The sequence below is a fragment of the Dromiciops gliroides genome, chromosome 2, assembly GCF_019393635.1.
Source record: "Dromiciops gliroides isolate mDroGli1 chromosome 2, mDroGli1.pri, whole genome shotgun sequence".
Taxonomy (NCBI): Eukaryota; Metazoa; Chordata; class Mammalia; order Microbiotheria; family Microbiotheriidae; genus Dromiciops; species Dromiciops gliroides.
This window is the reverse complement of record NC_057862.1, coordinates 34,009,851-34,022,077: the sequence shown is the minus strand read 5'-3', so window position 1 is coordinate 34,022,077 and position 12,227 is coordinate 34,009,851. Positions and strand designations below refer to the sequence as shown.

Below are 12,227 nucleotides of genomic sequence, written 5' to 3'. Positions count from 1 at the left end.
AGCTTTATATAGGGGTTAGGAGGAGGAAAGAAAAGGAAAGAGAAGAGATTGCCTCTGCCATCATGATCATGATCATGATCATGTTGCTGTTATCCTTACTTGTGGGAAGAGCACTGGAATGGGAACCAGAAGGTCCAGGTTCAAATCTTAGGTCCCCACTACCTCTGGTCTCTGGTGAATCATTTCCTATCCAGAACCTCCTTTATTAAAATGAAGGAGCTGTCCAAGGTGAATGTCAAAGTCTCTTGACACTAAAATTCTAAGAGCTGGAGACCTGGAGCAGAGGGTCTGACCCTCCTGCCTGGGGGACTGAGAGCAAGTTACTTCCATTCTCAGGGCCTTATTTTCCTCATCTGTGATGATATTATTATTAATAATATTATTAATAATAAGGATAATAGCTAGCATTTACATAGTATTGCTCTTCACAACCACCCTGAGAAGTAGGTGTTACTTATCATGTACAATTTACAGTTGAGGAAATTGAGGCACTAATAGAGGTTAAAGTGACTTGTTTAGGGTCACATACCTAGTAAATGTCTGAGGCAAGATTTGAATTAATGTCTTCCCAGCTCCAAGTTCAGTGTTCTCTCCAATGATGAAATTAGGTCACATAATCTCTAATGTCCTTTCTGGCTCTAAATCGAGGACATATGTTCTAAGGCCCTTTTTAGTCCTGACATTTTAAAGACTATATTCTATTTTTTTAAAAAAAGACTATATTCTAAAGTCCCTTTCAGTCTTGATGGTCTAGGTTTTAGGTTCTAAGGTATTTTTCAGCCTTAGTGTTCTAGATTCTAAATTTCCCTTCCTTCTTGACATTCTACATTCTCTCCCAGTTTTGCCATGCTGTTTTAGGTTCTGAGGTTCCTTTCCATCCTGGTGTTCTAAGTTCTAAGGCCCCTTCCATTCTTGATGTTCTACTTTCTAGATCCATTCTAATCTTGCCATTCCATGTTTTAGGTTTAAGGTCCCTTTCAGTCTTGATGTTCTAGGTCTCTTTCCTTCTTGACATTCTATGTTTTAGGTTCTAGGGTCCCTTCTACTTCTAAGATGTCATGCTATTCCTTCCAGTTTTGTCTTTCCTGTGGTATAATGGAAGATTTGGATTTTCAGATTGGATTTGGACTGTGAGAACTTGGGTTCTCATCCTTGTTCTGTTACTTGGGACCTGAGCGACCTTGGGCCAGTCACCTCACTATCCTGGGCCCCAGTTTCCTCATTTGTGTCTCAGGTTCTTCATCTATAAAATAAGAGGGTGGGACTAGATCAGGGGTCCTTGACCTTCTTTGTGCTATGGACCCCTTGGGAAGTCAGTGTAGTAAAATAGTTCTCAGAATTATCTTTTTAGATATGCATTAAACAAAGTGCATAGGATTCCAAAGGAAACCAATCATATTGAAATATGCTTATCAATTTATAAAAAAAAATCAGTGACAGACCCCAAGTTAAGAACCGCTGGATTAGATGAACCAGGTGGTCTGTGAGTATACTTCCAGCTCTGATATTCTATGATCACAAGATCCATTATTCCCTAACTCATATTCTGTGCTCCAGCCAAGCCAATGCCCTCACTAACCTGGTACCCACTAAGCTCCACTCCCCACACCTTTGCTCATGCTGTCCCTCTTACCTCCCATGCCCTCCTGAGCTTTCTAAATGCTACCACTCCAGTAAGGGCCCTCATTAGTCCCACTTCCTCCATGAAGCCTTTTCTCCTCACTCACAATATGCAAAGTTCTTCGATTTTTAGAATAGGAAAGCACTTTGAAAAGCATCTAGCTCAAGCTTCTCATTTTACAAATGAAGAAACTGAGCCACAGGGTAGTGAAGTGACCCATCCAAGGTTACACAACTCTGCCTACTCTACTACATTGCCCTAATTCTCTTCCTCCTGTGAGCTCTCACAATCCTCATAGCCACTTTTCTCATAGCATTTAATTGCTTATTTATTGTATGAGTCCTGGCTCCTCATCTAGGCTGCATCTCCTTCTGTTTTTATATTCTCCACAGCAACTAGCCATGGCAATAATAATAAAGAATCACACTTAACATTTTTGGGATGCCTCAAGATTTTACAAAGCTCTTTCTTCCCAAGAGCTCTCTATGGCAGTTGCTGCAGGAATGATTGACTTTGTTTCACACAGAGAGAAAATGAGACTCAGAGAGGGTCAGCAACTTGTCTGAGGTCACACAGCTCATAAATGTCCAGTGTGCTAGGTACTTGGACCCAGGTCTTTTTCTGGCTCCAAGTCCATTGCCCTTCCCAGCCCTCTCCATTCTCTCTTGGGCATACAGTTAGTACTTAATGAACACTGAGTGATACACAGATGGATTCACATGCCAAGCATTCTTATTTAGTTATTAAAGCAGGTCCTGACCAGTCTGGCTTTGTCAGCATTTTAGCTCTATTTGGAAGGAACCAAAATGTTTTTCTTTACACTGCTTCTCTCACTCAGCTGGGAGACTTGTTAGACCAGAAGTTCCCCTCCTTTAGAGGTTGCTGCCTCTATCTTTCCCAGGTAGCCAATCTTCACAGTACAATGGAAAGATAATCCATTGGTTTTCGACTTGGGGGAGAGCTGGATTTGAACTCAGGTCTTCCTGACACATGCGCGCGCGCGCGCGTGCACACACACACACACACACACACACACACACACACCCCACATGATTATACCAGCTCTTCGAGAGAGGTAATATAAGGGTTATTATTCCTTCTCACCAAATAAGGAAACTGAGGCACAGGAAGACGTGATTTGCCTTAGGGTAGCTAAGATTCTCAGAGCCAGGGCTGTACCCTCTGTAATCTGACCTCAGAGTTAGGGCTCTCTGCTCAGCACCTAGCATGGGGAGCTGGGAGATAAGTGTCTCAGGCTGGCTAGCCCTGGAAGCTGGCAAGGAGTGAGAATCCTTTCTTGGGAAAGCTGGGGATTCTGCCGACAACCGCAGAACCCAGAGAATACTGCAGAGGAGGTCGGGGGAGAGAGTGCAGCCTCTGCAAATTTCCTTCCGTGCCTGGAGTGGCAAGCACGTGTGCTCACGGGGCTCTCCATGACATACTGATTTCTGATTGCTTGGATAGGTTCTGACCAAACTGGCCAATGTTAGACCAAGCTCCATGCTATTCAAGCTCCCTCAAAGCCTCTATTCTCACTGCGCCCCAATATGTTTGCTGCTATCCTAAAACTCCTACCAGGGTGACCAAGGAGGAGTGGAGACAATGGGGCTACTGTTCTCTGAATCTTTCATCTAAAATGCCCAGACAACTCCTAGGATCTGGCCCTCCAGGGCATAGACAGAATATGACAGGTATGACTTCTGGGAGATCAGAGAAGTCCCAGTGGTGCCCAAGTCCCTTTCTAAACTTCTGGCCAAAGCCCCTTCCTGGAGGCACAGAGTCTTAATACTATTCATCAACCAATCACCAAGCATTTATTTAGGGCTTAATCTGTGCCAGGAACTGTTCAAGGTGTTGGGGATATAGATAGACAAGTAAGATAGTACCTGCCCTCAAGGATCTTACCTTCTTACATTCATCAGAAGTGGTGGTTAGAATGCAAAGGCCCATCTATTTCCCTTTGCACCAAGAAGTCCAAGTCAATACCTATTCCAAGTGACTACCCTTCAAACATTCAAAGGCAGTTATCAAGTCCTCTCTGTCTTCTGTTCTGTCTCCTCCACTTTGTCCAGAAGGGGGCTAGGTGCACGGTATAAGTAATGAAATGTAAGCTCTTTGAAGATGGGGGTTTTCATCTTTGTACTTGTACCCATAGTGCCTAGCACAGAATGGATACTCAGGATTGTAGATTTCACGTTGGAAGGGACCTTCCAAATCAGATAGCCCAACCCCCTCATTTTACAGGTAAGAGAACAGGACCCAAAAGGTTAAGTGACTTGCCCTACATCACCAAAGTGTGTATTGACTAATTGATGGCTGGTGGTTGGTACCATGAGTGCAAGTTAATCTGAGGTTTAAGATGAGTTGTCTAGGAATAGAGATACACATTTTTGAAGGTTTGGGGCTGAGAAGGGGAAAATCTCAGAAGAGTTCTTTGTGATTCAGGACCAACATAGGGAATGGAAGAGCATACATACCATATGCATAAGCCTTCCTAAGGAACAACTGTAAGGATTTGGGGAAAGGTGTTCAATTAGGTTTCTGAATAAATGGACACTAACTCAAGTTATTCATCAGCCAAGGTGTTCAAGCATGTGGTAGAGGCAGCCTGGATTAAACATAACTGATTCTAAAGGGAAGGAGGAGGGGGAAAGCACTTAGCACAGTGAATGAGTAGGAATCCCCTGGGGCTGAGACAAAGAGGTGATGATTAGATACAGGAGCAAGTGGAGGAAATAGAGACAGTCCCCCAAGCCAGCAGATGTGGAGGGGGTCTTTACAGCCTACTGGGGTCAGGGAAGCAATCAAGGGATTCATTCTTTGGTGTTAGGAGGCTCTGATGATGCTACTGAGCAGGGGAGCCAGCCCTTGATACTACTTACTCTCCAGTCTCAATCCATCGCCTGACTCTCCATCTGGACCAAGTGGGAACAGAGCAAACAACCCAACTCTTCCCATTGTTCCCCCAAGTACCTCCCTCCAAATCACTCCAAAAGTATTTACTGGACCCCCAGAAAAGCAAGAAGACTTTCTCCATTGTAAATCAAGGGGCTTTGAACTGTATCATTGCTATAGTCTCTTCCCTTTCTTCCTCTCCACTCTCCACCCCCCCGAAACTTCAGGGGTCCAAACAGGTGGAGCCTCCAGAGGCTTCTGCAGCTGCCCAGGGCACAGAAGCCTTACAAATTGGATGATTCGTTTCAGACAAGCTGGCTACAAGCACTTTTAACTGAAATAACTGCTGCTTTGTGGGTGGAGAGAATTTTAACATTTTGGTATAACCTGCAGGAAAAATCATTAAAACTTTAGCAATGGGAGCAGGAAGGAAGATGGGTCGGTATGAGCAGCCAATAGTCACAAATGGCTAGCCAGGAAGATCAACCCTTCCTAGGAAGGAAGGAAGGAGGGAGGGAGGGAGGGAGGGAGGGAAGGAAGGAGAGAGGGAAGGAAGGAAGGAAAGAAGGAAGGAAGGAAAGAAGGAAGTCAAGAAGGAAGTCAAGAAGGAAGGAAGGAAGCATTTCTTAAGTGCTTACTATATGCCAAGCATTGTGTTAAGCATATGGATAAAGCCAGGTAATCCTTGGAGGCCACACTCCAATGAGAGAATCAACACAAAAAAAGTTCCAATCTTAAGGGTGTTGCAGTGCGGTGAATGGCAAGGTCTAGGGGTCCTTAATTGAGTTCCATCAGTAGGTCAGATCAAATGGGTGGAAAGCCTTCATTTACTGTTTCCAACAGACCAGACATGGTCCAAATGCCACCTTTTATAGGAAGCCTTTCTTGATGGCCACACCCTCTGTAACTATCTGTGTATTTCTTCTCTCTGTATTTATATATGCACCTGTTATATGTACTGATCGAGCTGCTTAGGAGTTGGGATGATTCTCTTCTTAAATGTCTGTGTCCCCAATAACTTGCACATGGTAGATACTTAATAAATGCTCATTGGCTCCCTATCTAACCCTTGTGATTTCCCAGGAAATGAGATCATGTGTGTACGATACTTTGTCATGATAACGGCTCACATTACTTTAGCACTTTAGGGTTTGCAAAGGACAAGCTTCCATTACATCATTTGGTCTTCACAACAGCCCTGTGAAACAGGTGCTTCATATGATGTTCATTTTTATAGAGGGGGAAACTGGGGCTCATATAAGAACCATGACTTGCTGGAGGTCACAGAGTCTGTCCTGGGCAGGATCTGAACCCAATTCATCCCTCTGCCAAGTCTAGCACTGGAACCAGTATCTAGGGCTGCCTAGTTCCAAGCTTTAAAAGGCTATTTAAATGTCAGCTTTTATAAGTATCACAGCAGGAGGGAGATTGTATTCTCAGCCAGGCTATTATTGCCTTCTCTTCTTACTGTAGAGTGGGAGAGGCAGGCACCACTCCCTCCCTACTCTACAGATGTCTGCAAGGCCAGCCTTGGTACTCCAGCTCACTCTTGTCTGGAAACACCCATCTTTGTCTCAATAGAGAAACTGTGGCCCTGCCTGCTCTGTTCTGGGGGACTTTCTACTCTGAGCCCTCTTCCTTCTTGTTCTTCCTGTCTCTGATGGAGTGGAATAAGTGACTGAACTTTGACTCAGAGGACACGAGGGGCAGGTTTCAAATCCAGTGACTTATCCTCTCTGGGTCTCAGTTCCTCACCTGTAAAATAGGGGAGGTTATAACTCCAAATGTCTTTCCAACTCTCAGTCTATGATCCTTTGATACTCTAGGGCACAGGATAAGCAATAGACCTGTGACCTCACAGATATAGGGAACTGCTAGGTAAAGAAACTGCCAATTTAGATTGGTGCTTTCTCTGAACTGTTGAGCAATGGGAGAGCTGCATAGAGCATGGAGGGGCTTGTCACAAACCATGGATTAGGGGTAGGACTTGAACCCAGGTCTTCTTGGCTTCAGGTGTGGCTCTTTACCCATGATGTCTCACTGATTCTCTTCTATGCAAAATGAGTCGAGTAAGGTTAGCTAGATCTCTAAAGTCTGACTTGAAATCTACTATACTGGGGGCAGCTAGGTGGTGCAGTGGAGGGAGCACCAGCCCTGGATTCAGGAGGACCTGAGTTCAAAGATGGCTCAGACACCTGACACTTCCTAGCTGTGTGACCCTGGGCAAGTCACTTAACCCTCATTGCCCTGCAAAAAACAAAGAAAAAAAAAGAAATCTATTATCCCATGCAAAAAAGCAATCTATTATCCCAGAGCTTCCTTTCCTCTCTTTTCATCTCTCTCCCTCTCCCCATCTCTTTTCTCTTCTCTCCTCTCTTCTCCTCCCTTTTCCCCTCCCCTCCCCCTCCCCTCCCCTCCTCTCTCTTCCTTTCCCTTCCTCTCCCCTCCTCTCCTCTCTTCTCCTCCCCTCCCCTCCCCCTCCTTTCCTCTCCTTTCCCTACCTCACCCTGATTTACTTTGTTTCTTTCTATCTCCCTCTTTCTCTCTACGTGTCTTTCCCAGTTTCAGTTGTCTTTGTCTCTGATCAATCACCCTCTTTTGGAGCAAATGCATTATTCATCAAAACAAAGCAATCAGGAGGTGGCAGGTTCTCACCAGCCAAAAACAAAGACGGTTCACTTGGGTCCCAACTGCTGACCTCTGTGGCAGTCAGTGAGCCCCAGTATGAGAGCCTGGGGAAAGGGTTTCTCCTGCTGTCTCTCTTCCTGCCTTCCTTATTCACCTCCCAGCTTTCCTTCTCCCATTTCTCAAACACATCAGCCTTTCTTTTCTCATACAGAGCTCTCCTTTTTCCTCCTCCCCAGTCTCTTTTCTCTTGGTCCCTTTTTCTCCTTCATTCTTTTCTCCTTTCTCTGCCTCATTTCTGCCTCCCTTTTTGCTCTCCTCCCCAACCTGCGTCCCCTTTTCTCAGGAGGATTAGAGATTTCAAATAGTAAGGGGCCTGGAGATGATCTAGTGCAATCCCCTTGTTTTACATATGAGAAAACTGAGGCCCCAAGAGGTTGAACTACATCACACGAATCACAGGGTCACACAAATAATAAGTAGCAAAGTCAAGATATGAACCCAGGTTTTCTGATTCTAAAATCAGCACTCTCTTTAAAATATCAGCCTACCTCCAGTCCCTTTTTCTTCTGTCCTCCCTCCCTCCTTTCTTTCTTTCTTTCTTTCTTTTCCTTCCTTCCTTCCTTCCTTCCTTCCTTCCTTCCTTCCTTCCTTCCTTCCTTCCTTCCTTCCTTCCTTCCTTCCTTCCTTCCTTCCTTCCTTCCTTCCTTCCTTCCTTTCTTTCTTTCTTTCTTTCTTTCTTTTCTTCCTTCCTAAACTAGAGGGGAATTAAATGAGATAAGGTTAGAATGATCAATTGTAGCCAGAATGCTGAGGGCCTTAAATTCCAGACTGAGAAGTTTGGTTTGTACTCAGAAGGTAATAGGTTATGATTTGCCCAAGGTCACACAGATTGTAACCATCAGGGGTGGTATCTTAACCCTGGTACTTTAACTCTAGAGGTAATATTCTTTCTTCTGCATTCCCACTCCATGGGGCATGACTTAGAGAATATACATGGTTATGATTTATGTAGAATATAGGCTTCAAATATAGCTGGCGGGGAGTAGTTTGTCATTGAGTTACATTACATTTGGGGCTAAGTCTCGTTTACGCAGTTAGGTGGCACCAAAGTACACAGAATGCCAGGCCTGGAATAAGGAAGACCTGAGTTCAAATCCAGCCTCAGACACTAACTAGCTGTGTGACTCTGGGCAAGTCACTTCACCCTGCTTGCCTCAGTTTTCTCATCTGTAAGATGAACTGGAGAAGAAAACAGCAAAACACTCCAGTATCTTTGCCAAGAAAACCCCAAACAGAGTCAGGAGGAGTTGGACACGACTGAACAACAAACTAGTTTAAGGACTATGTTCAGTTTTAACCTATGTATAGTTTATGCAGGCTCGTCTTGGTAAATATTTAACAATTGGCTTTTTAAAAACTGTATGACACACTTTTAAGTTTAACTTGCATTATTACCATTTTCTCCATCACTTTCTTAAGTCAAGACGAAGAACAAAACACTAAATCAAACCCTAATTTATAGTATTTGCTGGTTTCCAAGCTGTAAATGCTTACACTGAAAATTTAATGATCAGCTCTCACAAGTCAGTAGAAGCTGGTTCCAGCATGCCCCTGAGTTTAGAGTTCATGTAGAGTTGTGTATAAAACTGGGAGGGATGTGCAGTTGGGGGCACATTTGCTTTAGGAAGAATCTCCCATGATGCACAATGGATGGTAGCTCATTATCTAAAGCATTTGGTTGAGACATCAGTGTTGTAGCTGAGGAATCCTCTGTAAATTGTCCATCCTCTAGGCAAAGTCTGGCTTGGTGTAGATGTCAGATTGCCAGTCTGTAGTTACAGCACACACTCCTGTGGGACTATGGGTCACTACTGGCTCCCTCAGGGGTGCCAGAAAGACTAGGCCCGACATGCTGATGGCCTGTGTAGGCTCCCTAATTGCCCATCCCTCATATCACCCTCTCCTCCCCTCATCCCCAAGCTGGCTGGTGGGCCTCTGGCCTTTTTTATGCCCTGCAAGGATGGGAGACAGATCCTCTTTCCCGCTGAGATCTGAGTGGAGAGGAAGGAGGGTAGGATGTGTGGAAACACATGGGGTGGAGGAACAGAGTCCTTATTAATAGGAGTAATTCTTTTATTTTATGCTGGGAGAAACCCAGGCCCCCCAGGCCCATGAGAACACTGCCAACTAAATCATTATTTTCCCCAATTCCCCAAGCGAACACAGACTCATCCAAGTTGTCAAGCCCAGAAGAGCTTCAGAGATTTATTCACCCTGATGTCCACCCTCCCTGAAATTGGGAAGGAGGCCCCTGGAGGAATCGTAGGCGATGAGATGTAATTTCAGATTAGGAAACGTGCTGGAGTTTTGAGTAGGACCAAAACCCATCTCAAACTCCTGGAAACAGACACTTTCACTGGAGGCTGTGTTAGGACTTGGCAAGAGGTGATTTGGAATCTATTATTCATTAGCACCACTTGTCCCTAACAAAGATTTAGGAGGGAATCAGCCCTCCCAGGGGGGCCAAGCCTTCCAGGAAACCTGAATCTTTAGAAAAGATCCTGTCACAGAGAAGAAGAACCCAGTGACTTTTAAAATCCCATTGTTCATTAAAGGATGGAGAAAATACACCTGGAGATGGTCAGTTAGCTCACTGGTTAGATGTTAAGGATGCCTGGGTCATGAACTATTTAATGAATGAATGAATGAATGAATGAATGAATGAATGAATGAATGATCCAAAACTGTACCTTGACCAAAGTAATAAACTGAGTCCTACCTGGGACCATTGACAAATTGGCCTTAACCTTGATCCAAACTGAGCCACCTGTAAAGTATTAGTGGATACAGAGTGGACTGAAGGAGTTGGTTTAGCCCCACACTGGGCTGGTCAATGGGTATAAATACCCCAGGAGCTCTGGAAAAAACAGAAGATTATCCATCTTCTGGCAAAGCTACATGTACATATGTATGTGCATATGGAGGGGCATTCATCCCCCTCCTGGCTCTGACTTATCACACTTCGACATCATGCCTCAGCGGCTATCTCATCTTGTAACTCCCCTCGGCCCCTGGGATCTCCTCACCCCTGGAGACAGCCCTCCACCATGCCAGCCCCCTTTCCTCTTGCTAAGTTCATCCTAAGGTTTCCATTTCGGGAAGGAGCCCAGGCTGGCTAACCTGCATTTCCTTCCCAGTTTTGATTCTGGCTTTTTAGACTTCCAGAACATACCCCCACTGGGGGTCCCGTCCTCTTTTCTCTCTGCTTTTTCTCGTCCATTTTGTGCCTTATCCTCCCCATTCGAAGGTAAGCTTCTTAAGGGGAGGGGCAACTTTTTTGGGCTTCTGTTTATATCTCCAGAACCTGGCACAGTTCTTGGCACATAGTAAGTACTTAATAAATGCTTGTTGTCTTACCTTGCCTGGAATTGGGGCATCACCCTTTTAAACACAGAAGTAAATTACTTTGTGTGGAAAGAGGCCCGACATTCTCCATGCCTTTGAACTGGGAAACAAGAAGGTACTGGGGGGTCTCTGGGAGAGGGAGAGGAAACAAGCAGGGCTGTCAGAATTGGCAAAAGGGGGAAGGGTAGGAGGTCTGAAGAACTCAGGAACTGGAGCTGGGGATGGGCATTTGTGAGTGTGTAAGTCTATGTTTTTGTATATGTGTACAACTGTGTTCACATGTATGTCTTGAGTTCCTTATGTGTGTATCTATATGTGTGATGGTATATGGGTATACACATACCCGACAATCTATCCTTGTGTACACAAGTATGATTGTATGTATTATAGACAGGGATGTGTAGATGGGTGTCTCTGAGTATGTATGTAGGGAGAGGTTGTTGCCTGGCAGTTGTGCATATGCCTGTTTATATGCATGTTTGTTTGTGTGCCTACCTGTGCGTAAGTATGTTTGTGAATACCTCTGTGTGTGTTGAGAAGTTGGAGGTGGGCTGATGGCTGGTGTGTGTGTGTCCCCCTCTACATGTAGACATGTTAGTTCTTGGCTGATGCACACATGTCTGCGTGTCTATGTAGACTTTGAGGGAAAAGACAGCACTTAGTGGGAATGAAATTATGAACGTACATGTGCGCATCTGAGCGTATCCATGAACGTAGTACATTTGTGAGTGTTTAAGAAGAAGCCACAGCTTGGCCAGTGTGCATTGTCTTATGTGTCTTGGCACAAAGCTACTCAACCTTCTATCGGGACTAGGTCAAAGGAGCTTCCCTTTCCTGGATCTCTGAGATATACTAGAACTTGGATTCACGAAGTGTAAACAAGTCAGAAACCATCTTAGAGAGCAGCATGGATAGTTCAAATCTCGCCTCTGCACTTACTTCCATGTGACATCAGACAAGCTATCTACCTAACGTCCCCGGGCCTCACATCTCTCTGTTGTCAACCGAAGATGATGCCTGAGGTGCCTTTCAGTGCCATGTCTACAATCCCAGGAAAGAATCCATATACTGCCTTTTACACAGGAGGAAACAGGTCCCAAAGAAGGGAAGGGAATTGACCACGCTGCCTTGGCAGGTTAGTGATAGGACAGTCTAGAACCCAGGTTAGAACCCAGACCAGAACCCTGAATCCAGCATACTTCTTTGTGGTGCAATGTGCTGACTCTTTCCTCAGGAGGAGGCTTGGGCTGTCAATGGTTCAGATGAAACTGAAGCTGACAATGATAACAATAGAGGAGAGGGGGCCTCAGTTTCTTCCTCTGTGAAACTGGGAACTTAGACTTTATAAGGTACTTTTTTCTCAATGATCCTCTGAGTATTATTATATAGTATTATGTATGTATATATAATAATACTTTATTTCTACATTTATTTAAATACGTATTTAATATAAAATATATAGGACAGTGAGGTGGTGCAATGGATAAAACTCTGAGAGTCAGGAAGACTCATCTTCCTACAGTTCAAATCTGGACTTAAACACTTATTAGCTGTGTGTTAGTATCTATCTATCTATCTATCTATCTATCTATCTATCTATCTATCTATCTATCTATCTATCTATCTATCTATCTATGTGTATATGTATATAGACACACGTAATATACAAAATAATACA

At 44.4% G+C, this 12,227-nt stretch overlaps 1 protein-coding gene across 4 annotated transcripts in view; it reads right to left on the bottom strand.

Moving 5' to 3' along the window:
* Window positions 1–12,227, bottom strand: part of LINGO1 (leucine rich repeat and Ig domain containing 1) — a 497,222-nt gene that overhangs the window by 140,216 nt on the left and 344,779 nt on the right. The gene's annotated exons all lie outside the window — the stretch shown is intronic.